At 35.7% G+C, this 6514-nt stretch overlaps 1 pseudogene; it reads left to right on the top strand.

Annotated features, from left to right (window-relative positions):
- The first annotated feature begins 221 nt into the window (after positions 1 to 221).
- LOC147477841 (protein ASPARTIC PROTEASE IN GUARD CELL 1 pseudogene) lies at positions 222 to 2120 on the top strand (annotated as a pseudogene).
- The last annotated feature ends 4394 nt before the right edge of the window (positions 2121 to 6514 follow it).

Genomic DNA, 6514 nt, shown 5'->3' with positions numbered 1-6514 from the left:
TATGAGGACGAGGATCGTAGGTTGGTTGGTGAAGACGTTTATGCTGGACACGTGCTTGATATTCATTGGATGTGAATATTATTCCCTTACATATCCCTCATAAGTTGAACACGATCCTTTAGAAGTTGCATTCTAAGTTGCATCTTGGGTGCATCCTCGGAGACCCAAGTTGACTTTTTTCTCTCCGATCCTTCAGAAGTTGCATTCTAAGTTCCTCCTAGAGAAAAATCCTAAACCAAAATGACTGCTATATTATCTAGCCAAAGCCATGTCAATGCAGAAAAGGTTAGTACGTCGTCTTCACATGTGTTCTCTTTTCCAGGTAACTCACTCAGTCACTGTCTTTAATCATGTCCACTCCTAAGTCCTACACTTGCTCTCTTATAATTATGCTCTCTTTCTATAAATCGAGTATTCGTTCGATCTTCAGTAGTGCCAATTATCATTCTCCTTTCTTCACACATCAGCCATGGTGAAATCAAAGCTTTCCTTTATGTTCCTAGCTATCTTTATTTTTCTCTTCTCCTCAGTTTTGTCTCGTACAATAGAAAAAATTCCTAAAACCTCTGTTCTCGACGTGTCTGCTTCTATTCAGAAAACACTTGAGATTATCTCCTTCAATCCTAATTCCGTCCAACCACTAGAATCACAACAAAAGATCACTACTAGTCCATCTTTAGCACTCAAACTCTACTCTCGCGAGACACTCTACAAATCACCATTTAAAAACTATAGAGATCTAACACTCTCTAGACTCCAACATGACTCGGCCCGAGTAAATTTTCTTAACCAGAAAGTAAACTTAGCTACTAAAGAAAATGAGAAGAGCTTGGGTCTTATGGCTATGAATATAGAAACTCCTATCACTTCAGGACTAAATCAAGGAAGTTTGCAGTATTTCGTGAGATTTGGTATTGGTACTCCACCTAAACAATTTTACACTGCGATTGATACGGGTAGCACCATAACTTGGATACAATGTGCACCTTGTAGGGAATGTTATAAACAAACTGATCCATTATTCGATCCAGCCACTTCTTCATATAAACCACTGCCATGTGCCTCACAACAATGCCAGGAACTTCAAATTTCTGCTTGTAGTAGTAGCAACAACTGTCTTTATGGGGTTGAGTATGGCGACAATTCAACCACTGTCGGTGACTTCATAACGGAGACTTTAACGTTAGATAACTCGGTGTTTAATAATATTGCTATGGGGTGTGGTCGCAATAACACGGGTTTGTTTGTTGGCGCAGCTGGTATATTAGGACTTGGTCTTAGCTCGCTCGCATTTCCTTCACAAATAAACAACCCCTCCTTTTCTTATTGTCTTGTTGATATAGACTCCACCACGTCTTCGACTCTTGAGTTCGGCTTAATTGCTACATCTAACGACGCTATTACTACTCCGTTGATTCGGAACAGTAAAAGACCCACCAAGTATTACGTTGGTTTAACAGGAATAAGTGTTGGTGGACAAATGCTGCCTATTTCACCATCAGTCTTTGCAATTAGTCCGAGTGGATCAGGCGGAGTCTTGGTTGACTCGGGAACGATTGTGACTCGCTTTACACCTGAAGTGTACAACATTTTACGCGATGAGTTTGTCAATGCCACCCAAGGGTTACCAACTGCTGGACGATTCGGTCTATTCGACACTTGTTTTAATCTCACATCTAGAACTCCGGTTAGGGTTCCCAGTGTTGCTTTTCAGTTCGGTAATGTATCGTTGGATTTGCCGGCTAAGAATTACATGGTGCCCGTGGACAACAATGTTTTCTGTTTGGGTTTTGCAGCCACACCTGTATTACTTGGATCAATTTCAATTATTGGGACAGTGCAGCAACACCTGTATTACGAGTCAGTTTTGATGTCAGTAGGTCCTTAATTGGATTCTCACTTAATAAGTGCTAACTTCAAAATGTGAAGATACTTTGATTTCTTTACACAAGTTTGGTATAATTTGGTGCCATACCAGTGTTTGGGCATTATATGATCAAAATAAAATAAATAAGTTTAGTGTTGTGAACTTGCCGAATTGGAGTGAATGAGTTTATCAATTTGAAAGTAAAGGTGTGGTTCTTGTTTGCACTCAAATGAAATATTGTTTTTAGGACTTATTTTATAACTTGTAAGTTGTAACCGAAGCCGACTTCGCGGTTTGTCGAGATCACCACTTTTCAGATTTGGTTTCCAATTGGACAAGGATTATTAATAACCGGTGGTAATGTACTTCCTTGCAGTGGTGTATAACCTGTGAGGCTCACTCACACTTTCCCATTAATGTGGATAGTACCTGTTTCGTTTTTTTTTTTTATCATAACTCTATATATTATATTTAATATAACATATCTTTTACTGATAAATAAATAAAAAATAAAAAACTTGGCTATGGCAAAAAACACTCTTACTTTTATATTTGGGTCGTCAATAAAGACACCACAAATTTTACCAAGAGCACCATTTTTCTAATTAAAAATTATTGGAATATAAAATGCAATATGTGCACAATATCATTTGGATTGGAATAGTCTAGATTTAGATTAGTATGGTAAATTAATATTTCTTGATCTTGGTTAATATGACAAGATTTTATCTCTAGAATTTGTTCATAATCTTCTGTCATATCTTCTCATCTTGATGTATTACATCTATTTAAGTATTTGCTTTCTCATGTAAATAACCTAATTAAAGTAATTATCAATGAAATATTATTTTTTATCTTAGATTCCTATAAGAGCTTAGGTTTCGATCTTTGGGTAAACTCTTTTACCGGCAGGTGGCCGTTGCAATTACGCTTGCCGTATTAGTTTTTCCTTTTTCCACCACATCTACACAATTTTTTATTCTAGTTTTTATTTCTTTCAATCATAAATAGAATCCATGGTACTAACCCCTTCGCCTTTATTGTTCGACTCATCTTGTTTATCCATACAGAGATCGACTAACTCTCAAAGACAAAAAGTAAGAAAAAATCACTCTCAAACCCTTTTTTTTTTTTTTTTTTTTTAATCACTCACAAGGACCAGATCCGGCTCAACCCTATAGCAAAATATGCAATTGCTTAGGGCCCCGCTTGAAAAAGGGCCCCAGACTATTCCTCCCAAACAAATCTTATGGATAAAGACTATAGATGGCCATGTGTTGCTATTATAAAGAAAATGGCCCAATCCAAATTATACATCGTGTTAACCAAACTAAAGATCTACTTATTTCTATTTGTTATGGGCCCTTGTAAGTGATTACTCAAAGTCTCTAATTAATTTAAGTTTAACATAAAAACAACAAGATAAAATTTACAATAAATACCATTACTTCGTGCTACCCTATTTTTCTCCATGGAAATAAAAGAAATGCACATGAATTTACGTACAAAATGTAATTAACTCCTTTATACATATTGAGAAAACACTAATTTAAAATATCAAACTCAAGTTTCTATATTTTATCCAGAATTTTATTTACAATATTTCATTTCAATACCATTTGTAAAGTTTTATGTTTCGATAGAAAAAATTGATACATACAATGCATACAAAATTTAATTTATTGATATGAGAAGGTCCATTTTTAACTTTCGCTTAGGGCCTCGAAATGGGTTAAGATGCCCCTGACAAAGACCGGGTAGATTTTAGGACAAATATATATACCCTTGACACGAAATTAAAAACGGTCAATGTGGTAAAAAGTCAAGTTTACCTTTGACGTAAAATAAAAAAATGGCCCGACCCAACCAAAACGACCAGACATATGTAGTATGAACAATTGTTGTTCATACCTCAATATGAGCTATGAACAATCTTTGATCATACCTCAACATAATGTATGATTAGTGAGAACACCTATTGGAGTATGAACAATCATTGTTCATGTTCATACCTATTTGGGGTACGAACAATCATTGTTCATACCTCAACATAATATATATGATCAGTAAGAAAATACCTATTGGAGTATGAATAATCATTGTTCATATCTATTTGGGGTATATACCTCAACATAATGTATGATCAGTAAAAACAACTATTAGAGCATGAACAATCATTGTTCTTACTTATTTGGGGTATGAACAATCACTGTTCATACCTCAACATAATATATGATCAGTAAAAACACCAATTGAAGTATGAACAATCATTGTTCATACCTCGATCAGCATAATGTATTATTAGTAAGAACACATATTCAAAGTATGACATTGTTCATACATATATGAGGTATGAACAATAATTAATGTTTATATCTCAACATAATATATGAGGTATGTTCACTTATTTGGGGTATGAATAATAAAGATATTAAATTTGGGCTATTTGTCCATATTTAAATCGGACAAATCTGGGTAAAAATTAACACGAAAGAGCAAAATCTGGGATATTTGTCCATATTTAATTTGGCTATTTGTCCAAATTAACAAGAAAGAGTAAAATCAGAAGATATTAATTTTAAATCTGGACTATTTGTCTTTTAAGGGTTATTTTCACCTGAAAATTGGGTTTTCGGGTTATTTTCACCTAAAAATTGGGTTTGTGAGTGATTTCGAAAAGAAAAAATGTCCTGGAGAGTGATTTTGGCTCGAAATTGGTCCTCTGGACCAATTTCTTGTTATCTATATATCTCCTTTGTTTAAGTTTGACTATTGTTCTGATAGGAATATACAACTTAATTGTACTTACTCTTTACCAATTACTAAACTATACACACCTTTTGCCTTGTAAGTGTCTTGTACTTCTTAGTCAAATCCGAGCCTAGTGTAGATACACTATGTCCTTAAGACAGATTTCCCCCCTTATGGTGCTTGAAGGTTGATGGAAAACTGTCTCCCAAGATAGAACAAATTTTCTTCTATAGAAAGCTAGCACTTCAATTCTATAGAATCAGCGAACACAACATAGTATTTGACTAAGAGCATAGGGAGAAGAGAAAGATCAGAACTCTGTGTGATCTGGTGTGTCTTTCTCTCCAAATTCATCCACTATTTATAGGTGGTAGTGCCTCTTCGAAACAACATGTACAGTGACTCTTAGGAAAAATTAAACAACTTTTTGAAAAGTCACATGTTTCGAAAGGACACACCATTTCGGCATAAAACACTATTTTGAACCAGTGCCTATTTCGAAAGGTCACACCTTTTCGGCATGATGCATTGTTTCGAACCATTGCACATTTCGAAAGGTCGCACCTTTCCAGCATAATGCACTGTTTCGAACCAGTGCACCCTTTCGAAAAGGTTTTTCTCACTTTACGTACTGTTTCAAGAGAAACCCATTTCATCTCAAGTGGGGTAACTTGGGAGACAAATTACTCATTCATATCTCAATAGATTTGTGCAAATCCATTTTTCTAATTAACAATCCCCCACATGAATGAAAATTTGGCTTCTTCTATCATAAACATCGAATTTCTATTCTTTTACAAATGAAAAGATACCGTATCAGGTCAAGTAGCATGGGAGGCCTTGAACTTGCCTTAATGAAAGACGATCGGATTAAATTGGACGATCAGTAGACTTCAATTAATGTCCTTGAACTGTCAGCCGTTTGTATAAACCTAGACAATCATCTTCACGCAGTACCTTCTCGAATACTGTTGGTTCTCATGTTTGTGTTCATTTTGGCCTTGAACACTTCTTAGTTTCAGAGAGTGCATTTGAGACATTTGCCTTAAAATTCTCATAGAAGCGGCCCCACTTCACACTCACATAGGTGATTTTTATAAAGAGTATCCTGCAATACTCCACTTGGATAACATAACTTTCCAAGATATAGTAAATCATTAAAAGCTTGATTTATCCTGAGTCTCGTGGCAGATATGCACTGTCTTATAAAGGAATGGGTTATAGTATATTATTACTCTCCAGTGCTAACTGAGTCACAGACATAATTCAGTTGGCCCTTTGAACCTAGATCTTGGGATTTCCAGTTAACTAGGTTGGTTTTTCCATTATGAGGACTCTTAGTTGATTATCTTAAAGGCTTTAAGCCTAGTCCCCTTGATAATCTTTCCAATTGCTCTCTTGTTAAACCTTTTGTAAGAGGATCCGCAATGTTATCTTTTGACCTTACATAGTCGATTGAGATAACTCCATTTGAGAGCAATTGTCTAACGGTGTTATGTCTACGACGTATGTGTCGAGAGTTCTCGTTATACATGCTACTTTGTGCTCTACCAATAGCAGATTGGCTGTCACAGTGTATACACACTGCTGGCACAGAGTTTAACCAGTTTGGAATATCCTCTAAGAAATTTTGAAGCCACTCTGCTTTTTCTCCAGCCTTGTCCATTGCTATGAATTCTGATCCCATAGTGGACCTAGCTATGCACGTTTGTTTTGAGGATTTCCAAGAAACAGCTGCACCTCTAAGTGTAAAGACATATCCACTTGTGAACTTTGAGTCTTTAGTGTCAGATATCCAATTAGCATCGTAGTACCCTTATGGAATGGCTGGATATCTTGTATAGTGCAGACCAAAATTCTGAGTATACTTTAAGTATCCCAAAACTTTCAGTATGG

Source organism: Coptis chinensis, chromosome 9 (genome assembly GCF_015680905.1).
Source record: "Coptis chinensis isolate HL-2020 chromosome 9, ASM1568090v1, whole genome shotgun sequence".
NCBI lineage: Eukaryota > Viridiplantae > Streptophyta > Magnoliopsida > Ranunculales > Ranunculaceae > Coptis > Coptis chinensis.
The sequence above is the reverse complement of the archived record's forward strand: the minus strand, read 5'-3'. Positions and strand labels throughout refer to the sequence as shown.